Source organism: Eleutherodactylus coqui, chromosome 9 (assembly GCF_035609145.1).
Source record: "Eleutherodactylus coqui strain aEleCoq1 chromosome 9, aEleCoq1.hap1, whole genome shotgun sequence".
Classification (NCBI taxonomy): Eukaryota; Metazoa; Chordata; class Amphibia; order Anura; family Eleutherodactylidae; genus Eleutherodactylus; species Eleutherodactylus coqui.
The window spans coordinates 172,878,601-172,902,171 of NC_089845.1; the positions used below are offsets into that span (position 1 = coordinate 172,878,601).

General features: G+C 57.3%; 1 protein-coding gene across 4 annotated transcripts in view; it reads right to left on the bottom strand.

Moving 5' to 3' along the window:
• Window positions 1-23,571, bottom strand: part of CYRIB (CYFIP related Rac1 interactor B) — a 209,557-nt gene that overhangs the window by 107,624 nt on the left and 78,362 nt on the right. The window contains exon 1 of one of the 4 annotated variants that reach the window (XM_066578795.1): window positions 7,412-7,520. The exons of 2 other annotated variants lie outside the window; for them this stretch is intronic. The gene's annotated coding sequence lies outside the window, so the exon portion shown is untranslated. Of the gene's footprint in view, window positions 1-7,411; window positions 7,521-23,571 lie in introns of those variants that run through there. One more of the 4 variants, XM_066578794.1, reaches the window with a different exon arrangement.

Here is a 23,571-nt window from a genome sequence, read left to right on the forward strand (position 1 = left end):
ACAGAGCGGCGCTGCCCAGCGGGTCGGAGGGGGGCAGCTCACAGGTGGCACAGAGCGGCGCTGCCCAGCGGGTCGGAGGAGGCTGCTCACAGGTGGCACAGAGCGGCGCTGCCCAGCGGATTGGAGGAGGCTGCTCACAGGTGGCACAGAGCGGCGCTGCCCAGCGGATTGGAGGGGGCTCTTCACAGGTGGCACAGAGCGGCGCTGCCCAACGGGTTGGAGGGGGGAGCTGCTCACCGGTGGCACAGAGCGGTGTTGCCCAACGGGTTGGAGGGGGCTGCTCACAGGTGGCACAGAGCAGCGCTGCCCAGCGGGTCGGAGGGGGGCTGCTCATCTGTGGCACAGAGCGGCGCTGCTCAGCGCATCGGAGGGGAGAGCTGCTCACTGGTGCCACAGAGCGGCACTGCCCAGAGGGGAGGAGCTGATCACATGTGGCACAGAGCGGCACTGTCCAGCAGGTTGGAGACTGCTCACCGGTAGCACAGAGCGGCGCTGCCCAGCGGGTCGGAGGGGAGAGCTACTTACTAGTGGCAGAGCGGTGCTGCTCAGTGGGTTGAAGAGAGGGGGTGGGAGCTGCTCACAGGTGGCATAGAGCGGCGGTGCTCAACAGGTAGGAGGGTGGGCTGCTCACAGGTGGCACAGAGTGGCACTGTCCAGCAGGTCGGAGATTGCTCACCGGTGGCACAGAGCGCAGCTGCCCAGAAGGTCGGAGGGGAGAGCTGCTAACCGATGGCACAGAGCGGTGCTGCCTGGTGGGTCGGAAGGGGGCTGCTCACAGGTGGCATAGAGCAGCGGTGCCCAGCGGGTCGGGGTCAGGGGGGCTGCTACAGGTGGCACAGAGTGGCGCTGCCCAGTGGGTCGGAGTTAGGGGAGCTGCTCACAGGTGGCACAGAGTGGCGCTGCCCAGTGGGTCGAAGTCAGAGGAGCTGCTCACAGGTGGAACAGAGTGGCGCTGCCCAGTGGGTCGGAGGGAGGATGCTCACAGGTGGCACAAAGCGGCGCTGCCCAGCGGGTCAGAGGGGGTGAGGGCTGCTCACCAGTGGCACAGAGTGGTGCTGCCCAGTGGGTCGGAGGGGGGCTGCTCACAGGAGGCACAGAGCGGCGCAGCCCAGCGGGTCAGATGGGGGAGCTGCTCACCAGTGGCACAGAGCCACACTGCCCAGCAGGTTGGAGGGCGGAGCTGCTCACAGGTGGCATAGAGTGGCGGTGCCCAACGGGTCGGAGGGGGGGAGCTGCTCACAGGTGGCACAGAGCCGCGCTGCCCAGTGGATCGGAGGGGGGAGCTGCTTACTGGTGGCACAAAGCGGCGCTGCCCAGCGGGTTGGAGGGGGGCTGCTCACAGGTGGCACAGAGCAGCACAAGCCAGTGGGTCAGAGGGGTGGGGGGGGGGGCAGCTCGGGAAGGGGCTGCTCACATGTGGCACAAAGTAGCGCTGCCCAGTAGGTCGGAGGGGCGAGCTGCTTACTGGTGGCAGAGCAGTGCTGCTCAGTGGGTTGAAGGGAGGGGGTGGGAGCTGCTCACAGGTGGCACAGAGCGGCGCTGCCCAGCGGGTTGAAGGGAGGGGGTGGGAGCTGCTCACAGGTGGCACAGAGCAGCGCTGCCCAGCGGGTCGGAGTCAGGGGGGCTGCTCACAGGTGGCACAGAGCGGCGCTGCCCAGCCGGTCGGAGGGGGGCTGCTCACAGGTGGCACAGAGCGGCGCTGCCCAGCCGTTCGGAAGGGGGCTGCTCACAGGTGGCACAGAGCGGCGCTGCCCAGCCGGTCGGAAGGGGGCTGCTCACAGGTGGCACAGAGCGGCGCTGCCCAGCCGGTCGGAAGGGGGCTGCTCACAGGTGGCACAGAGCGGCGCTGCCCAGCCGGTCGGAAGGGGCTGCTCACAGGTGGCACAGAGCGGCGCTGCCCAGCCGGTCGGAAGGGGGCTGCTCACAGGTGGCACAGAGCAGCGCTGCCCAGCCGGTCGGAAGGGGGCTGCTCACAGGTGGCACAGAGCAGCACTGCCCAGCGGGTCAGAGGGGGGCTGCTCACAGGTGGCACAGAGCAGCGCTGCCCAGCGGGTCGGAGGGGGGCTGCTCACAGGTGGCACAGAGCAGCGCTGCTCAGCGGGTCGGAGGGGGCTGCTCACAGGTGGCACAGAGCGGCGCTGCCCAGCGGGTCGGAGGGGGGCTGCTCACAGTGGCACAGAGCGGCGCTGCCAGCCGGTCGGAAGGGGGCTGCTCACAGGTGGCACAGAGCGGCGCTGCCCAGCCGGTCGGAAGGGGGCTGCTCACAGGTGGCACAGAGCGGCGCTGCCCAGCCGGTCGGAAGGGGGCTGCTCACGGGTGGCACAGAGCGGCGCTGCCCAGCCGGTCGGAAGGGGGCTGCATACAGGTGGCACAGAGCGGCGCTGCCCAGCCGGTCGGAAGGGGGCTGCTCACAGGTGGCACGGAGCGGCGCTGCCCAGCCGGTCGGAAGGGGGCTGCTCACAGGTGGCACCGAGCGGCGCTGCCCAGCCGGTCGGAGGGGGCTGCTCACAGGTGGCACAAAGCGGCGCTGCCAGCCGGTCGGAAGGGGGCTGCTCACAGGTGGCACAGAGCGGCGCTGCCCAGCCGGTCGGAAGGGGGCTGCTCACAGGTGGCACAGAGCGGCGCTGCCCAGCCGGTCGGAAGGGGGCTGCTCACAGGTGGCACAGAGCGGCGCTGCCCAGCCGGTCGGAAGGGGGCTGCTCACAGGTGGCACAGAGCGGCGCTGCCCAGCCGGTCGGAAGGGGGCTGCTCACAGGTGGCACAGAGCGGCGCTGCCCAGCCGGTCGGAAGGGGGCTGCTCACAGGTGGCACAGAGCGGCGCTGCCCAGCCGGTCGGAAGGGGGGCTGCTCACAGGTGGCACAGAGCGGCGCTGCCCAGCCGGTCGGAAGGGGGCTGCTCACAGGTGGCACAGAGCGGCGCTGCCCAGCCGGTCGGAAGGGGGCTGCTCACAGGTGGCACAGAGCGGCGCTGCCCAGCCGGTCGGAAGGGGGCTGCTCACAGGTGGCACAGAGCGGCGCTGCCCAGCCGGTCGGAAGGGGGCTGCTCACAGGTGGCACAGAGCGCGCTGCCCAGCCGGTCGGAAGGGGGCTGCTCACAGGTGGCACAGAGCGGCGCTGCCCAGCCGGTCGGAGGGGCTGCTCACAGGTGGCACAGAGCGCGCTGCCCAGCCGGTCGGAAGGGGCTGCTCACAGGTGGCACAGAGCGGCGCTGCCCAGCCGGTCGGAAGGGGGCTGCTCACAGGTGGCACAGAGCGGCGCTGCCCAGCCGGTCGGAAGGGGGCTGCTCACAGGTGGCACAGAGCGGCGCTGCCCAGCGGGTCGGAGGGGGGGGCTGCTCACAGGTGGCATAGAGCGGCGCTGCCCAGCGGGTCGGAGGGGGGCAGCTCACAGGTGGCACAGAGCGGCGCTGCCCAGCGGGTCGGAGGAGGCTGCTCACAGGTGGCACAGAGCGGCGCTGCCAGCGGATTGGAGGAGGCTGCTCACAGGTGGCACAGAGCGGCGCTGCCCAGCGGATTGGAGGGGGCTCTTCACAGGTGGCACAGAGCGGCGCTGCCCAACGGGTTGGAGGGGGGAGCTGCTCACCGGTGGCACAGAGCGGTGTTGCCCAACGGGTTGGAGGGGGCTGCTCACAGGTGGCACAGAGCAGCGCTGCCCAGCGGGTCGGAGGGGGGCTGCTCATCTGTGGCACAGAGCGGCGCTGCTCAGCGCATCGAGGGGAGAGCTGCTCACTGGTGCCACAGAGCGGCACTGCCAGAGGGGAGGAGCTGATCACATGTGGCACAGAGCGGCACTGTCCAGCAGGTTGGAGACTGCTCACCGGTAGCACAGAGCGGCGCTGCCCAGCGGGTCGGAGGGGAGAGCTACTTACTAGTGCAGAGCGGTGCTGCTCAGTGGTTGAAGAGAGGGGGTGGGAGCTGCTCACAGGTGCATAGAGCGGCGGTGCTCAACAGGTAGGAGGGTGGGCTGCTCACAGGTGGCACAGAGTGGCACTGTCCAGCAGGTCGGAGATTGCTCACCGGTGGCACAGAGCGCAGCTGCCAGAAGGTCGGAGGGAGAGCTGCTAACCGATCGGCACAGAGCGGTGCTGCCTGGTGGGTCGGAAGGGGGCTGCTCACAGGTGGCATAGAGCAGCGGTGCCCAGCGGGTCGGGGTCAGGGGGCTGCTACAGGTGGCACAGAGTGGCGCTGCCCAGTGGGTCGGAGTTAGGGGAGCTGCTCACAGGTGGCACAGAGTGGCGCTGCCCAGTGGGTCGAAGTCAGAGGAGCTGCTCACAGGTGGAACAGAGTGGCGCTGCCCAGTGGGTCGGAGGGAGGATGCTCACAGGTGGCACAAAGCGGCGCTGCCAGCGGGTCAGAGGGGGTGAGGGCTGCTCACCAGTGGCACAGAGTGGTGCTGCCCAGTGGGTCGGAGGGGGGCTGCTCACAGGAGGCACAGAGCGGCGCAGCCCAGCGGGTCAGATGGGGGAGCTGCTCACCAGTGGCACAGAGCCACACTGCCCAGCAGGTTGGAGGGCGGAGCTGCTCACAGGTGGCATAGAGTGGCGGTGCCCAACGGGTCGGAGGGGGGGAGCTGCTCACAGGTGGCACAGAGCCGCGCTGCCCAGTGGATCGGAGGGGGGGAGCTGCTTACTGGTGGCACAAAGCGGCGCTGCCCAGCGGGTTGGAGGGGGGCTGCTCACAGGTGGCACAGAGCAGCACAAGCCAGTGGTCAGAGGGGTGGGGGGGGGGGGGGCAGCTCGGGAAGGGGCTGCTCACATGTAGGCACAAAGTAGCGCTGCCCAGTAGGTCGGAGGGGCGAGCTGCTTACTGGTGGCAGAGCAGTGCTGCTCAGTGGGTTGAAGGAGGGGGTGGGAGCTGCTCACAGGTGGCACAGAGCGGCGCTGCCCAGCGGGTTGAAGGGAGGGGGTGGGAGCTGCTCACAGGTGGCACAGAGCAGCGCTGCCCAGCGGGTCGGAGTCAGGGGGGCTGCTCACAGGTGGCACAGAGCGGCGCTGCCCAGCCGGTCGGAGGGGGGCTGCTCACAGGTGGCACAGAGCGGCGCTGCCCAGCCGTTCGGAAAAGGGGGGCTGCTCACAGGTGGCACAGAGCGGCGCTGCCCAAAGCGGCGCTGCCCAGCCGGTCGGAAGGGGGCTGCTCACAGGTGGCACAGAGCGGCGCTGCCCAGCCGGTCGGAAGGGGGCTGCTCACAGGTGGCACAGAGCGGCGCTGCCCAGCCGGTCGGAAGGGGGCTGCTCACAGGTGGCACAGAGCGGCGCTGCCCAGCCGGTCGGAAGGGGGCTGCTCACAGGTGGCACAGAGCAGCGCTGCCCCAGCCGGTCGGAAGGGGGCTGCATACAGGTGGCACAGAGCAGCACTGCCCAGCGGGTCAGAGGGGGGCTGCTCACAGGTGGCACAGAGCAGCGCTGCCCAGCGGGTCGGAGGGGGGCTGCTCACAGGTGGCACAGAGCAGCGCTGCTCAGCGGGTCGGAGGGGGGCTGCTCACAGGTGGCACAGAGCGGCGCTGCCCAGCGGGTCGGAGGGGGGCTGCTCACAGGTGGCACAGAGCGGCGCTGCCCAGCGGGTCGGAGGGGGGCTGCTCACAGGTGGCAGAGCGGCGGTGCCCAATGGGTCGGCGGGGGGGCTGCTCACAAGCGGCATAGAGCAGCGGTGCCCAGCGGGTCGGGGTCAGGGGGGCTGCTACAGGTGGCACAGCGTGGCGCTGGCCAGTGGGTCGGAGTTAGGGGAGCTGCTCACAGGTGGCACAGAGTGGCGCTGCCCAGTGGGTCTGAGTCAGGGGAGCTGCTCACAGGTGGCACAGAGTGGCGCTGCCCAGTGGGTCGGAGGGAAGATGCTCACAGGTGGCACAGAGCTGCGCTGCCAAGAGGGTCAGAGGGGTGGAGGGCTGCTCAGCAGTGGCACAGAGTGGTGCTGCCCAGTGGGTCGGAGGGGGGCTGCTCACAGGTCGCACAGAGCGGCGCGGCCCAGCGGGTCGGGGGGGGGGGGTGGCTGCTCACCAGTGGCACAGAGCCACACTGCCCAGCAGGTTGGAGGGCGGAGCTGCTCACAGGTAGCATAGAGCGGCCGTGCCCAACGGGTCGGGAGGGGGGGGGGGGGGGGGAGCTGCTCACAGGTGGCACAGAGCCGCGCTGCCCAGTGGATCGGAGGGGGGAGCTGCTTACTGGTGGCACAAAGTGGCGCTGCCCAGCGGGTTGGAGGGGGGCTGCTTACAGGTGGCACAGAGTGGCGCTGCCCGGCGGGTCGGAGGGCAGAGCTGCTCACCGATGGCACAGAGTGGCGCTGCCCGGCGGGTCGGAGGGGAGAGCTGCTCACCGATGGCACAGAGTGGTGCTGCCCGGCGGGTCGGAGGGTAGAGCTGCTAACCGATGGCACAGAGCGGCGCTGCCCGGCGGGTCGGAGGGAAGAGCTGCTGACCGATGGCACAGAGCGGCGCTGCCCGGCGGGTCGGAGGGTAGAGCTGCTAACTGATGGCACAGAGCGGCGCTGCCCGGCGGGTCGGAGGGGGGCTGCTTACAGGTGGCACAGAGTGGCGCTGCCCGGCGGGTCGGAGGGGAGAGCTGCTCACCGATGGTACAGAGTGGTGCTGCCCGGCGGGTCAGAGGGTAGAGCTGCTAACCGATGGCACAGAGCGGCGCTGCCCGGCGGGTCGGAGGGAAGAGCTGCTGACCGATGGCACAGAGCGGCGCTGCCCGGCGGGTCGGAGGGTAGAGCTGCTAACTGATGGCACAGAGCGGCGCTGCCCGGCGGGTCGGAGGGGGGCTGCTTACAGGTGGCACAGAGTGGCGCTGCCCGGCGGGTCGGAGGGGAGAGCTGCTCACCGATGGTACAGAGTGGTGCTGCCCGGCGGGTCAGAGGGTAGAGCTGCTAACCGATGGCACAGAGCGGCGCTGCCCGGCGGGTCGGAGGGAAGAGCTGCTGACCGATGGCACAGAGCGGCGCTGCCCGGCGGGTCGGAGGGTAGAGCTGCTAACTGATGGCACAGAGCGGCGCTGCCCGGCGGGTCGGAGGGGGGCTGCTTACAGGTGGCACAGAGTGGCGCTGCCCGGCGGGTCGGAGGGGAGAGCTGCTCACCGATGGTACAGAGTGGTGCTGCCCGGCGGGTCAGAGGGTAGAGCTGCTCACCGGTGGCACAAGGACGCCGAGACCGAGAGGAACGTAAAAAATGTAAAAGGCAAACCATAAGACGGCGCCAGGAAGTCGCTGCGGTGATGGGGCACAGGTGGCAGGGGTACAGGTGGTAGTGTCATCGGGTGGGTCTGGAGGGGAAAGCACCAAGGTAACACGGCGACCCTGGGGCACAGAGGGACCCCAGGAATGATACCCTGCAGGGGCAGAGACTGGCATGCTGGCACACAGGGGGATGCAGGGGCAGTGAGGCCAGGCATCAGCCAGAGGACCCGCCGCGCTGCCCTCACCTGCTGCGTCCGCTCCTCGGGCCTACAGTCCCCGCTGCCGCATCTCCATTCACGGCTTCCTCCTCATTGAAGCTCCCGGCGGCTCTGACACCCACTGCCGCAGCTGGGGGCGGCGCCTCCCAGCTCCCCGCCCACTACTGCCCGCCCCGCGGCCTCACACTGGAGGAGCAACATGGCGCCGCTGCGTGACGACTTCCGGTGCTGTGCGGTTGGCGGGGCGGTCTGAGACGCACTGGAGGTAGTGCTGTGATTGGCTGCTGTGAGGGGTTGCTAGGGGCGACGGCGACTGTTTATCCTCATGGATCTCTCTTTGTATTTGGGAACCGACATAACACAGGGGTCAATAATGGTCTATGGTGTCCCATAGAATGGGCGGCGGGGGGCAGCGCGGGTGAGGACGGCCGGGGCGGCGGGTGTCTGCGCAGGTGAGGACGGCCGGGGCGGCGGGTGTCTGCGCAGGTGAGGACGGCCGAGGCGGCGGGTGGCTGCGCGGGTGAGGACGGCGGGTGGCCGTGCAGGTGAGGACGCCCGGGGCGGCGGGTGGCTGTGCGGGTGAGGACGCCCGGGGCGGCGGGTGGCTGTGCGGGTGAGGACGCCCAGGGCGGCGGGTGTCTGTGCGGGTGAGGACGCCCGGGGCGGCGGGGGGCAGTGCGGGTGAGGACGGCCGGGGCGGCGGGTGGCTGTGCGGGTGAGGACGCCCAGGGCGGCGGGTGTCCGTGCGGGTGAGGATGCCCGGGGCGGCGGGTGGCTGTGCGGGTGAGGACGCCCGGGGCGGCGGGTGGCTGTGCGGGTGAGGACGCCCGGGGCGGCGGGTGTCTGCGCGGGTGAGGACGGCCGAGGCGGTGGGTGTCTGTGCGGGTGAGGACGGCCGGGGCGGCGGGTGGCTGTGCAGGTGAGGACGCCCGGGGCGGCGGGTGGCTGCGCGGGTGAGGACGGCCGGGGCGGCGGGTGGCTGCGCGGGTGAGGACGCCCGGGGCGGCGGGTGTCTGTGCGGGTGAGGACGCCCGGGGCGGCGGGTGTCTGTGCGGGTGAGGACGCCCGGGGCGGCGGGTGGCTGTGCGGGTGAGGACGGCCGGGGCGGCGGGTGGCTGCGCGGGTGAGGACGCCCGGGGCGGCGGGTGTCTGTGCGGGTGAGGACGCCCGGGGCGGCGGGTGTCTGCGCGGGTGAGGACGCCCGGGGCGGCGGGTGTCTGTGCGGGTGAGGACGCCCGAGGCGGCGGCCCGTGGGGATCTGAACCTGTTGCCCATTGATCTCTCTAACATTGCAGTTCTTTTGCTCCGCATCATCACCGATCATAGGGATCATAGGGATCACCCGTTGTCTGGTATCCAGTTGCCATGACAACCCATCAGCCCTGCACACTTACATGGTGGAGGACCAGTGACCTCCCAGAGGGAACATTCTCTCTTTGAAGTATTTTCCTGCCATGATGAGCATTGATAGCGGCATGTAAGGGGTTAATAGTGGGGATCAGTGCTCTCACCGATCCCCGCTGCTGTCAGTCACAGCTGCCTCATGCGATCCATGGGACGTACATTTACCCTCTGGGGCAGGAAGGGGTTGTCCGCGTCTGAACTACTGCCGGCCTGTTGAGCTGCTGTGCTGACAGCGCCGCCTGCAGTGCAGTGGTCCAGGCTGGTATTGCATGGAATTCTTCCCATTGAATTGGTTCAATACCCGCCTGCGCGGCTGCCCCAGGGCCGGAGCGCTGAGCTGCCTCTCCGTACACACTGATGGTGGGCCGAGCGGCGGACCCCCACCAATCAGACGTGGCTGGCCCTTTACTGCTCCGCCTCTCTCCTGGCTCCACTTCATCAGCGTGGCCGCTGCCATCTCCATTTACAATAAAATGATGGCAACCACAACACAAAGTGCACGGCGCCTCCAGCAGGGGGCGGCCTCACGCGCCCGCTGGCCTCACGGGTCCCGCAGACCGCTGCTGCTTCATTCTCTTGTTCCACAGAGGATTCTCTAGACTGGATACAACTGTAACAAACGCTCAGCTGTGGGAAGCAGCAGGTCTGTTCAACCTTTAGATGTATACAAGAACGTTCCTATTCATTGACAGCAAGCAGAGATCTTATAAAAGGAGGAACCACGAAAACACAAATAGAGGACATTCCCTCAGCACTTCATGCCGGATTCTGGTGTGAACCGCTACAAAAGTCCTGCTTGCACAAAAATTCGGTTGACTTCTTTTTTTACTGCTGTGTCGGCACATGCCACTTTCCAAACAAGGGGGCGTGGCTTGCTGCCCTGGACTGATAGATCCGTGAATCACTTACCCCAGAAACGGCCGATGGCATGGCGGCTAATAAAGCCTCAAAGTTACAGAACTTCTTGTTATACAATCAAAAGACTTTATTTGCCAAAACCAGACCGCCCCTTTAAGGCCTGCAGTGCCGCCATTAGTGGCAAAGTAAATGGTTGGTGAGTGCGGTGTGTCCTCCCCATCACAGACGAGGACCCCTGGAGGCCGGGGGATCGGCTGTACCTGCGGTCACGGGTGTAAATCCTCCTCCGATCTGCAGTGATTCTCCTCTCACCCTGTAATCCCCCCTACGGTGCTGCACCCCCTGACCGGTCACATAAGATAGAGCGGCCGCCTTTAGTCTGTAGGGCAGGAGACGGATGGCGCTAATAATCAGAGTGCGGCACCATTTCCACCGCAGGAAGTAATGAAGAGCATCTGCCGTGAGATGGGGTCACCTTAAAGGGGCGTCTCATCAGGAGACCCCCTATTAGTCAGCTGGGGCTCTCCACGCCGGACCCCTCTTAGAGGATCGGTCATCTGCGAGGCCCCCTTTAATAAGGGCCTCTATAAGTTGTTCTTCAAGGTTTGTTAAACCATTTTTCATTGTTCAAATTTATCCAACATGACATTTAAAGGGGTTTCCAGCTCTGAAGATCGATGACTGGCCTGCAGGGGAAGATCCACTGCCCAAGACCCCCGGCCATCGGGTTGTTGAATCAGTGTGCAAAGCTATAAACACACAGCGCCATACTCTGTGCAGAGGCCTGAAATGGTACTGCAGGTACTGCTATTAAGGTGAATGAAAGCTGTACCTGCAATATCAAGCCAAGCCACTGCACAAAGTGTGGCGCTGTGTGCTTTTGGCTCCATGTGATTGTTCTCAGTGAGGGAAACCCAGCAATCTTGTAGATATGAGACCTTTTAATGGCTAGTAATCATACATGATGTTACAGCAGCTTGTGAACCTCTCAGGGTCCTTCCTCAGGCTGAATGGAATAGATCTGAAGAGGCATATATATATATAGACTAGCTTATATACCCGGCTTCGCCCGAGTTAATTTGGTCCTGGTGTTTATCTGGTGTTCACACGGAAAATCTTATGAAGTCGTGGTTACTTTAGAGATACTGAGGGAAAACATATGTTCCCCATTTTGCATAGTTCTCTGCGTTACCCAGGAAATACCATGGGGAGGTAACCATGCGACGTTTCCTTTATATAAAATGACATCAGGAAGTGAGAGAATTAGATTCCATACGTAAAATTTTGACGCTAATTATTTTGCGCTAGAATTGAATAATGGAGTTGGGACGCGTTAGCTTTTCCTATTTATGACATAATCAATGCTTGTGCCAAATTTCATGTTTGTATGATATCGGTAAGTTGAAGAACTTTTGGCGAGTCAGTCAGTCAGTCAGTCAGTCAGTCAGTCAGTCAGTGAGGGCTTTCAGCTTTATATATATAGATAATATCCTTCCTCTCCAGAAAGGCATCTAGTCCCTCTTACACTCCTCCATGGATCCTGTTATCACCACTTCCTCAGGCAGAGAGTTCCACAGTCTCACTGCTCTTACAGTAAAGAACCCCCTCCTGTGTTGGTGATGAAACCTGCTTTCCTCTAGACGTAGCGGATGCCCTCTCATTACCGTCGCAGTCCTGGGTATAAACAGATCCTGGGAGAGATCCTTGTATCGTCCCCTCATGGATTTATACACAGTTATTTGATCACCCCTTAGCCGTCTTCTTTCCGGGGTGAATAATCCCAGTTTTGGTGCCTCTCTGGGTATTCCAGTCCCTTCATTCCATGTATTAGTTTAGTCGCCCTTCTTTGAACCCCCTCCAGCACTGTGACATCTTTCCTGAGCCCCGGTGACCAGAACTGTGCGCAGTATTCCATGTGAGGCCTGACAAGTGCCTTATATAGTGGCAGGATAATGTTCTCGCCCCTCGCCCCTATACCTCTTTTACTGCACCCCAAGACTTTATTAGCTTTTGCAGCAGCTGACTGGCATTGGTTACTCCAGTTTAGTCTACAGCCCACTAGTACCCCCAGGTCTTTTCCCTAGCAGTGCCCTATTTAGTGTATATTGGTGACACCCGTTTCTCCTGCCCATGTGCAGAGCCTTACATTTATCCACATTGACCTCCATTCCCCCCCCCCCCCCCCCCCCAAGCCCCCGGCTTATCTCGGTCCGTTTGTAGCCGCACATTGTCCTCCGTTGCATTGATTATATTGTATAATTTTGTATCATCTGCTAATACTGATATATTACTGTGCAGCCCCTCTATCAGGGCGTTGGTAAATATATTGAACAGACTGGGGCCCAATACTGAGCCCTGTGGCCCCCACTAGTAACGGTGGCCCAATCAGAGTACGCACCATTTATTCCCCCCTCCGCTTTCTATCTCTGAGCCAGTTCTTTACCCAGTATGAGGGGTTAGCGTCAGGATAAGGTAGCAGCCTGGCATCCACAGCCAGAGACAGTGACGCCAAGGGTAAAGTTCGCAGTCCAGGCTTCGCCTGGGTTTATTTCAGCAATACAAAACCAGATGGGCCTTAACTCCAGGCCAACAGAAGACCAACCCCGGCTCGTCCGAGCGCTCACTATACACGGGATGTTCCTGACTGCTCACAGCCAGTCTGCTCCTCCTTATAAAAGCTGGTGAAAACCTCTGCATAAGGCCTGATACCAGCCTCACCTGGTACGTGGCGTGGCCATCCCACCCTTCACTCTGACCACTCCAGGAAGAGCCGGACTATGCGGCTTGGAGCCACTATCTCAGGCTGCATTCCCACGAACATATATCGGCTCGGTTTTCACGCCGAGCCGATATAAGTCGTCCTCATCTGCAGGGGGGGGGGGGGAAGGATGGAAGAGCCAGGAGTAGGAACTGAGCTCCCGCGCCCTCTGCCTCCTCTCCGTCCCCCTGTTATAAAGGAAACGGGATGGGGGCGGGGCTAAGTTACAAGAATTAGCCCCGCCCCCATCCTGCCTCTCCCCATTGTAAATAGTGCAGAGGGGCGGAGAGGAGGCAGAGAGGGGGTAGGATCTCAGTTCCTGCTCCTGGCTCTTCCATCCCCCCCCCCCCCCACCATCCCATCCCGTGAAAACCCAGCCGATATACGTTCGTGGGAATGCAGCCTTACACTACAACGTGTCAGTAACTTAGTGTTACTGACACACAAATGCTGGCTTCCTCCACCGGGCCCAGGCTGCTCGGTGACACATATCTGCCCAAGTACTCCCTAAAGCCACATAAGAGCATCCTAGGCGAGATATACCTGCCCTCCAGCACCTTGCTGGTCACCATCTCACATACCCTCCCCCTCGGTTCGAGCCTGTGGGGTCGGACACCTTTAGCCGCCATGCAATGCGTCCTTGACAAGGCATCGGCATTGCCCTGTAGCTTTCTGCCCTGTGTTCAACAGAGAAACTAAAGTTTTGTAGTGTCAGGAACCACCTGGTGACTCTGGTGTTCCTCTCTTTTGCCTGTGACATCCAGGTTAAGGGGGAGTGGTCTGTGATCAGCCTGAAGTGCCGACTTAGTAGATAGTACTTTAGGGATTCCAGGGCCCACTTGATGGCCAAGCACTCCCGCTCACGATGCTATAATTTTTTTCGGGTGGCGTGAGCTTCCGGCTCAGATAAATCACGGGATGTTCCTCTCCCTCTACTTCTTGGGACAGAACTGCTCCCAGTCCCACGTCGGACGCGTCTGTCTGAACAATAAATTCTCTTTTAAAATTGGGTGTGACCAACACTGGACGTTTACAGAGGGCCCGTTTTAACTCTTGGAACGCCTTTTCTGCGTCAGGGTTCCACTTGACCATGACTGACTTACTGTTCTTGGTCAAGTCTGTTAGGGGCGCTGCTATGCTCGCAAAGTTCTGCACGAACTGCCTATAGTACCCTACAATGCCTAAAAAGGCCCTCACCTGCTTCTTAGTTGTGGGTTGTGGCCAGTTCTGAACGGCTTCAACTTTATTGACCTGGGGTTTTATAATACATCTGCCTATTATATACCCCAGCTATCGTGCTTCTTCAAGACCCAGGGCGCACTTCTTTGGGTTTGCTGTGAGCCCTGCTTTTCTAAGGCAGTTCAGTACTGCCTGTACCTTGGGTAGATGGCTGTCCCAGTCTTCGCTAAAGATGATGATATCATCTAAATATGCTGACGCATATTGACGATGGAGTTTGAGTATGATATCCATCAATCTTTGGAAGGTTGCTGGGGCTCCATGCAAACCGAAGGGTAGGCAGATGTACTGAAACAACCCTTCTGGTGTGGCAAACGCAGTCTTTTCTTTCGCGCTCTCTGTAAGGGGAACCTGCCAGTAGCCTTTAGTAAGGTCGAGAGTGGAAAGGTATCTGGCATGACCCAGTCTCTCAATCAACTCGTCCACTCTCGGCATTGGGTATGCGTCAAATTTTGACACGTCATTTAGCTTCCGGAAGTCGTTACAGAAGCGCAGAGAGCCATCAGGTTTTGGTATCAGCACGATAGGGCTGGACCATTCGCTTGTTGATTCCTCAATCACCCCGAGGTCTAGCATTTTCTTGACCTCCTCTGAGATGGCTCGTCTGCGGGCTTCTGGAACCCTGTACGGTTTCAACTGAACCTTTACCCCTGGTTCGGTCACAATGTCGTGTTTTATGACACCAGTACGCCCTGGTAACTCGGAGAACACATCTGAGTTACGTTGTATAAACTCCCTAGTCTCTTGCTTTTGGGACTTAGACAGGGATTCTGATACACACACCTCTGGGACCACACTACGAGGGGCGCTCACCAGAGTCAGGGTCTCTCTGTCCTTCCATGGCTTAATTAAATTCACATGGTACAACTGTTCTGGTTTTCGCCTACCTGGCTGGTACACCTTATAGTTCACCTCTCCAACTTTCCCGATTATTTCATAGGGCCCTTGCCATTTGGCCAGGAATTTACTTTCTAGGGTGGGCACCAACACTAGTACCCCCCCGGGGTTGAAGGTTCTCACCTTGGCGGACCGGTTATATACCCGGCTTTGGGCTTCTTGAGCCTGCTGTAAATGTTCTCTAACAATGGGCATAACTGCAGCAATTCGATCTTGCATGAGGGAGATGTGTTCAATAACACTCTTGTAGGGGTGGACTCGTGCTCCCAGGTCTCCTTAGCTACATCAAGGAGCCCCCGGGGATGTCTACCATAAACTAACTCAAAGGAAGAGAACCCAGTGGAGGATTGTGGAACTTCATGGATCGAAAACATTAAATAGTGCCGCAGACAGTCCCAGTCCTTCCCATCCTTACTGACTACCCTTTTTAGCATACCTTTTAGGGTCTTGTTGAATCTTTCAACAAGACCATCCGTCTGTAGGTGGTACACAGATGTACGTAAGTGCTTAATATTCAGCAGCTTACACAGTTCCTTCATGACCTTTGACATAAAGGGGGTTCCTTGGTCCGTCAGGATCTCTTTTGGAATACCCGTACGGTATTCATATGAAGTAGTTCCTTTGCAATACCTTTTGATGAAGTATTTCACAAAGGAACTGCTTCTGGGTAGTGGGTGGCGTAGTCTAAAACCACTAATATACGCTGGTGACCCCGGGCAGACTTTACTAAGGGGCCAACTAGGTCCATAGCAATCCGCTCAAAGGCACCTCTAGGGCAAGGGCACTAGGGGACTCCGGTAATGGGGCATAGGAGCCGTTATTTGACACTCCGGGCAAGACTCACAGTATCGCTTTACATCACCATGTACCCCGGGCCAGAAAAAACGCTGTAGGACGCGTTCCCTAGTCTTTTCGCTCCCTAGATGACCTCCTAGCACATGCTTGTGCGCCAGGTCTAAGACCATTCTGCGATAGGACTGAGGTACCACCAGCTGTTCTACCATCTCCCCACGGACCTTGTCAACCTGATATAACAGTTCTTGATTAACTGCCAGGCATGGAAACACTGTATCAGCCCCTGGGTATTGAGGTTCCCCATTCACTACTTTAACATTTTCCCTGGCTTTTACTCGGGTGGGGTCTCGGAGCTGCTCAGTTCTGAAATTATCACGCAAGACCTCTAAGTCAGGCATAGCAACCACTTCGTCCTGTACCTCCGTCTCACCTGACAGTACTGTTAGGAGAATGGCGATAATTTTCCTTTGGGTCACCCCTACTGCCGGAACTGTACCATCAGGGTCAAACGGTTCTGGACACACATAATACACATTTACATCATTGGGAACATTAATTGTAGATGACACTTGGCTTCGCCGCAAGACCCAGAATAGGGGAAAGTCTCTCCCGAGAATAACGGTGTGCATTAAGGACCTTATGACGCCCACCTAATGAGTGGCAAGTCCACACGGAGTCTCTAGTCTTACTAGGGCAGTAGGATACTCCTTGGTGTCCCCAGGCACACACAACCCCCATAACACAGCCAGTGCCTGTTGTGGGATCGACCAAGCTGGAGTGCACCAGACTAACCAAACGCCCTGAGTCCAGTAGAGCCATTACAGAAAAGTCATTCACTTTCATGTGACATAGTTGTTGATCAGTCTCTGATACAGTCTCTGCAGAGCATACTGGCCGTGCGAACACTGACGGAGTCACACTCCATTGGCTCTACTGTAAGTGGACAATTTGCAGCAATATGGCCGGGCTCATGACAGTGCCAACACAGTATGGGTCCTCGGTTGCCTTGAGGCTCTACCCAGGACCGGACTGTCCATTTGGGGCTTCGCTTCTGCCCCAAATGATCCCCCTCTGAGCCGCCTCCCTTTGGGACACTTTTGACTCCCCTTAAATAAGGAACAATCTTACCAGCTGCTCCGGCCGACTTGCTGTTCCCAGGGTTGGAACGTCCAGGAGGCACGGCTTGTAGTAAGTCCTCAGTGGCTTTATACCTCTCGACGAGGTTAACAAGCTGTTCCATGTCTTTGGGGCCCCTTTGTCCCACCCAGCGCTGGATTGCTTGGGGCAACGAATGAAGGAACTTGTCCAAAACAACCTTTTGCACCATCTCCGCAGGGGTAGACTCCTCCGGTTGTAGCCACTTTTTCACCAGGTGGAATAGGTCTCACATCTGTGAGCGAGCTGGCAGGTGATCAGAAAAAATCCAGTTGCGCACACGTCGGGCCCATACATTGGTATTCACACCCAAGTGTGCCAGGATCTCACCCTTTAGTTTGGCATAGTCCTTAGCATCCTGCTCACTGAGGTCAAAATAGGCTTTTTGGGGTTCCCCCATCAGGAAAGGCGCCACTACCTCAGCCCACTGAGGCACCGGTAACTGCTCCCTTTCTGCCACTCTTTCAAAGACAGCGAGATAGGCCTCGACATCGTCTGTGGGTGTCATTTTCTGCGCGGACGCCTGTACCGCGGTACGGGCGGTGGGAAGCGAACCCGACGACCTCTGTACACTTGCTCTTGCAGCTGCTGGTTAATACATTGTTGCTCCTGCAAGGCTAACCGGTTGGCTTCCACCAGGAGAGCATTAGTTTCAGCCTGAGCTCTCATGGCCTCCTCATGCACCTTTTGCTGGGTTGCTGTCATAAGCCGGAGGCTGGAGTTGGCCTGAATTAACTGCTTCATTAGCTCCTCCATCTTGGCCGTGTCTGATTGCTGCGCCGTTGCAGCTTTCACCCAGGACATGGGGGGTTACAGCACTCTCGTCAATCTTTCTTGGACGGTTGCCCTTAGCAACGGTTCTCCAGTTGCTGCAGCAAAATGTCCATTAACTGGTGTATGTCTCTTTAAGACCTGTGCCCGCATCCAAACGCCATATGTGAGGGGTTAGCGTCAGGATAAGGTAGCAGCCTGGGCATCCACAGCCAGAGACAGTGACGCCAAGGGTAAAGTTCGCAGTCCAGGCTTCGCCTGGGTTTATTTCAGCAAAACAAAACCAGACAGGCCTTAACTCCAGGCCAACAGAAGACCAACCCCGGCTCGTCCGAGCGCTCACTATACACAGGATGTTCCTGACTGCTCACTGCACACCTCCACTCGCTGCTCACAGCCAGTCTGCTCCTCCTTATGCAGAGGTTTTCACCAGCTTTGATACCAGCCTCACCTGGTACGTGGAGTGGCCATCCCACCCTTCACTCTGACCACTCCAGGAAGAGCCGGACTCTGCGGCTCGGAGCCACTTACACACTACAACGTGTCAGTAACTTAGTGTTATTGACACACAAACGCTGGCTTCCTCCACCGTGCCCAGGCTGCTGGGGGCACGTATCTGCCCAAGTACTCCCTAAAGCCACATAAGAGAGCATCCTAGGCAAAACATATCTGCCCTCAACAACTTTGCCGGTCACTATCTCACACCAGATACACAGGTTTTCACCCAATCCGAGCTTCTCATTTTATATATCAGCCTATTATGTGGCACGATGTCAGATGCTTTAGAGAAGTCCAGATATGAGATCAATAGACTCTCCCAGGTCCAGCCTAGAGCTTACTTCATGGTAGAAGCTGATCAGATTGGTCTGACATGATCGCCCCCTCATGAACCCGCGCTGGTGAGGAGTTATACCGTTGTTCTCTTTGAGGTATTCTAGGATGGCGTCTCTCAGAAACCCCTTGAATATTTTTCCCGTTACTGAAGTGAGACTTACCGGCCTGTAGTTACCAGGCTCACTTTTGGTCCCCTTTTTGTAAATTGGAGCCACGTTGGCAATGCACCAATCCAATGGTACTACACCGGTCTTGATAGTATCAATAACTATTAGATATAGCGGCCTAGCTATCACATCACTTAGTTCCCTTAGTACCCTTGGGTATATTCCATCTGGGCCCTGCGATTTATCGATTTTTAATCTTTTTTAACCGATTCCGCACTTCCTCCAGTGTTAGGTATGAGATATTTTGTGAAGAGTTCATTTTATACCCCTACATCATGTGTGGCATTTCCTTTCTGTTTGTGAATACGCTTGAAAAGAAACTAATAGGTTTTTAACATCTCCAACACATTATATGTCCCCCAGAGTGCGGCCAGTAACATCTCCAACACATTATATGTCCCCCAGAGTGCAGCCAGTAACATCTCCAACACATTATATGTCCCCCAGAGTGCAGTCAGTAACATGTACAACACATTATATGTCCCCCAGAGTGCGGCCAGTAACATCTCCAACACATTATATGTCCCCCAGAGTGCAGCCAGTAACATCTCCAACACATTATATGTCCCCCAGAGTGCAGCCAGTAACATCAGCAACACATTATATGTCCCCCAGAGTGCAGCCAGTAACATCAGCAACACATTATATGTCCCCCAGAGTGTGGCCAGTAACATCTCCAACACATTATATGTCCCCCAGAGTGCAGCCAGTAACATCTCCAACACATTATATGTCCCCCAGAGTGCAGCCAGTAACATCTCCAACACATTATATGTCCCCCAGAGTGCGGCCAGTAACATCAGCAACACATTATATGTCCCCCAGAGTGTGGCCAGTAACATCTCCAACACATTATATATCCCCCAGAGTGCAGCCAGTAACATCAGCAACACATTATATGTCCCCCAGAGTGCAGCCAGTAACATCTCCAACACATTATATGTCCCCCAGAGTGCTGCCAGTAACATCTCCAACACATTATATGTCCCCCAGAGTGCAGCCAGTAACATCTCCAACACATTATATGTCCCCAGAGTGCGGCCAGTAACATCCCCAACACATTATATGTCCCCCAGAGTGCGGCCAGTAACATCTCCAACACATTATATGTCCCCCAGAGTGCGGCCAGTAACATCTCCAGCACATTATATGTCCCCCAGAGTGCAGCCAGTAACATCTCCAGCACATTATATGTCCCCCAGAGTGCGGCCATTAACTTCTCCAACACATTATATGTCCCCCAGAGTGCGGCCAGTAACGTCTACAACAGATTATATGTCCCCCAGAGTGCAGCCAGTAACATCTCCAACCCATTATATGTCCCCCAAGGTGCAGCCAGTAACATCTACAACACATTATATGTCCCCCAGAGTGCAGCCAGTAAGTAACATCTCCAACACATTATATGTCCCCCAGAGTGCAGCCAGTAACATCTCCAACACATTATATGTCCCCCAGAGTGCGGTAAGTAACATCTCCAACACATTATATGTCCCCCAGAGTGCGGCCAGTAACATCTATAACACATTATATGTCCCCCAGAGGGCAGCCAGTAACATCTACAACACGTTATATATATCCTGGGGCACAGAAAGTAAAATATCCTACTCGTAGCACAACATACGAACCCTCATAGAGTTATGGCTCTTGGAATACAATGATGATGATTGTTTAGTCTATAAAGCTTCGTTGCTGTGCTATATCGCTGCTGTTTCACGCTGTAATATCGTGACTTTGTAGTTTCACATGCGAGGATTTTCACCATGTGTCAGCCAATCATAGCCGCCTCCTGAAAGTGCTGGCTGTGATTGGTTGATGCTTAGCTAACCAGAGCCCGTCCTCGTTGAATGGCTGTGATTGGTTCATCGAGCGCTGAGTGTGATTGGCTAAGCATCACAGCCAGTCAGAGGCAGTGCTTCCAGGAGGCGGGTTTTTCAATCCCCGGCCAGAAGAGATGCTGAAGAGCAGTGTTGGGCTCCAGGGAGAAGCTGCAGCGCTTCTAAGGTGATGGATACTGTTTTGCTTTTCTCCCGCAGCTAGCTCTTAGATTAGGGCTCTGTTAGTAGGATATCTTACTGTCAAGGTTGCATCGCACCGCAAGGAAATCACATTTTTGTGCGATGCAACAAGGAGGAAGGCTCCATAGGGAAACATGGGCTACAAAACCTCACGAGTCGCGTGCATGTCGCCGGACCCCCAAGGTTTTTGTGTCAGGATGTTGCATGCTACAAAACATCGCATGTGTGGAGGAACCCAGAGGGAAGTATGGGCCGGACATACATGGGATCGGTAGCAACGTGACTGCCGGCCGTGTGAAGGAGGCCTGAGGCACAGAACAGGCCGCTGACTAAAGATCCCTTCTTGCCTTGTGTGGGCGGCCGCTGTGCAGATCTGTGTGTCTCCTCTGATCTCGGAGTCATATGTTCCGCAGGAGCTGACTAGACAGAGTTTGTAGCCGGAGGCACATAGATCTGCACAGGAGCTGCAGACTAATCAAGAGAAGATTCTAATTAAGACTATTTACAAGGTATATTTGCTGCATTGAACCATTGGTGCTGCGGATGTTTAGCCCTAGGATCGCCCAGACGGGATACAAGTGTTAGAGAGCAGCAGCTGCTGAGGGGCAGGAAAGATTTACTAAATGCAGCTCTAAAGGAAAGTTCTCATTCAGGGAAAGCAAGCAGAGATGCTTAGAAATCACACTCACCCCCTTACATCAGAAAGCTGGAGACCTGTTCCGTATCAGTGCAGCCGGAGCCCTCCGGGACGCGTTCATGCAACCAAATCTGCATTGGAGACCTCCAACACAGATCTTAATCCAGCATAGATGTCTGATGACGACTTGTATGTCAGCTGCTGCAGGTGAAGGGGCCTCATTCCATGAAGCTAATCTGTTGCAGTTCTGGCATTAAGAAGTGACGTCACTTTTTTTGTTTTCCCCGTGATTAGTGATGAGCGATTAGCGGAATAATCAGTTTGTGTCATCATCGAGCCAATTTCATAAAAATCATCGTGAATCAGGACGGTTTATTCCAACTCCCATCAAAGTCAATGGGAGTAAAAGTGCACTAATTTGCCCTTCAGGAGGTCACCAATGCAGCCAGAGCCCCCCGTCCCCCCAAGATTGCATGTAAATACAGGCCCACATCTGGGGAACGCTCCCCCCAAAACTGGTCAAAATAGTGTGCAGTGGTGTTGGGGTCGCAGCACAGGGCTGTCACTGAAAGCAAAAGAGGCCCGGACAGGGTCTCCTAGGTCAAACATTGCACCAAGAGAGACAGCAGGTGGGCTGCTTGTTATAAAAGCAATGCCATAAAGTCTGTAAAGGACAAATTGTACCAGAACAGCCGAGCACGGACCCCCTCCAAGGAACAGCTGGAGAGCTACAGATGTTTTCTGTGCTTTAGAAAATGTTTGTTTTGAGAGGAGGAGGGGACAGAAAGGGATGAATGTCCCACAACTCTTGGGGGTACCATGAAACGTAGACCACCACTTTCAGCTTCATGCCTTACCTGCAGGACATTGATCCAGTGTGCTCTTAAGGATATGTTATGCCCCTGGCCTTGCTTGCTGTACTACGTGTCTGTGGTCAGGTGCACCCTGCCACTGAAAGTGTTCTGCAATGCCAGGGACACGTTATCACTCACGTGGTGGTGCCCAGCAGGGATGGCTTTTCGGGCAATGAAATGGCAGCTGGTACTGTGGGTTGGCATAGAGCTTCACGTTGTGGAAGACGTCTGTAGCCACTAGCCTGAAGGGCAGCATTTCCACCATCAGCAGCTGTACAACGCTTGCATTCAGGCTCTGTGCTCACGGGTGGTTGAGGTGGTGTTTTTTTTATGTTTCCATATCTGGGAGATGGTTGGACATCAGTGCATTCAGTGTCCTGGTCTTCTCCTTCTGGTTGTTTGGACTACTGGGTTGACATCCATGACACTGAATGATCATCAACTTCTCAGACTGTTCCATATTTTACAAACTAGTAATCATTAGGAAATTATAGTACCAGTGTTTCTGGTGGCGCAATGCTCCACACGGCTCTGCTACATGGTACATCACACACACGGCTCTGCTACATGGTACATCACACACACAGCTCTGCTACATCCATTATGATCCCCACACATTACACACAGCTCTATTGATGTATGATCTGATCTTTGATGCATACCCAGGGCACAAAGGAAATGAACAAAGATTTATTCTGTTTCGACACAAGTTGAGTCTGAGGGCCACGTGAGTTCACAAATCTCAGACTGCTTTATTACATCATAACAGAGCTTTTTATATCCCGTAGGCAGGCTTAGTAAAAGCTAACACTTATTGGTTCATCCTATCGTTTCATCACATAAAGAATCCAGAAAGAGTATATTTACTTTCACTTAAGGCTGGTTTAGGCACATTATCGCTCAAAAGGTTGTGTTCTTTTTACAGCGCAAGGTGATCGCTCAAATTTCCTTCTGCATCCAGCTGTTCCCCGCTTGCAGCGCTCAGCTCTTATACAGCCGAGCGCTCCAAGTAGGGTATGGAGTACGCAGCTGGACCGCTCTGTTCTTCATACCCAGCTGTCATCAGGGAGCGGGATGAAACACTAGTATCAGCTGTATCCCACTGGGAATCCCTGATAAGGCTCATTGTTGGCACGCTGAAAGACAACGATGAGCGACGGCATAACGAAAACTGCAGGATGTCAGCGCAGCTACACACAGCGATTATCGCTCAAAAGACGGCTTTCAGCGATTTTTTTGAGTGAAAATCGGTGTGTCTGAAAGGGCCTTTATGCAAGTTACGTGTAGAAAAGGTGGGAGGGAGATACAGGAAGAGAGAGACACAGTCGGACCAGGGAGCAGAAGCAGGGGATCGCAGCTGCAATCGCTTAGCTTCCACCACACTCTCAGCTAACAACATGGGAGACCTATTACAGCAGAGCAGGGAGGGGTGGATTGAGTGAGTAAAGGTGGTGGTGGGGGGGGGGGGGGTAGTGAGTGATGTCCAATCCTGGAACCTGGTTACACGGTGTATCTTAGCTTAGTATCACACAGGAAAAGATTAGATACACAGCAGAGCAGACAATTACGTTTAGAAGAAGGGAAGTTAGGAAAGGTAAAGGTAAAATTAGTATACAGTAGCTACATTTCATTTGGTAGATAACTACATAATAATATATAATATGCTTCATCCATCCATCCATCCTGATTCCCACACATTTCACACACAGCTCTACTACATCAATCCTTATTCCCACACATTACACACACAGCCCGACTACATGCCACACACAGTTCTACTACATCCATCTTGATTCCCAC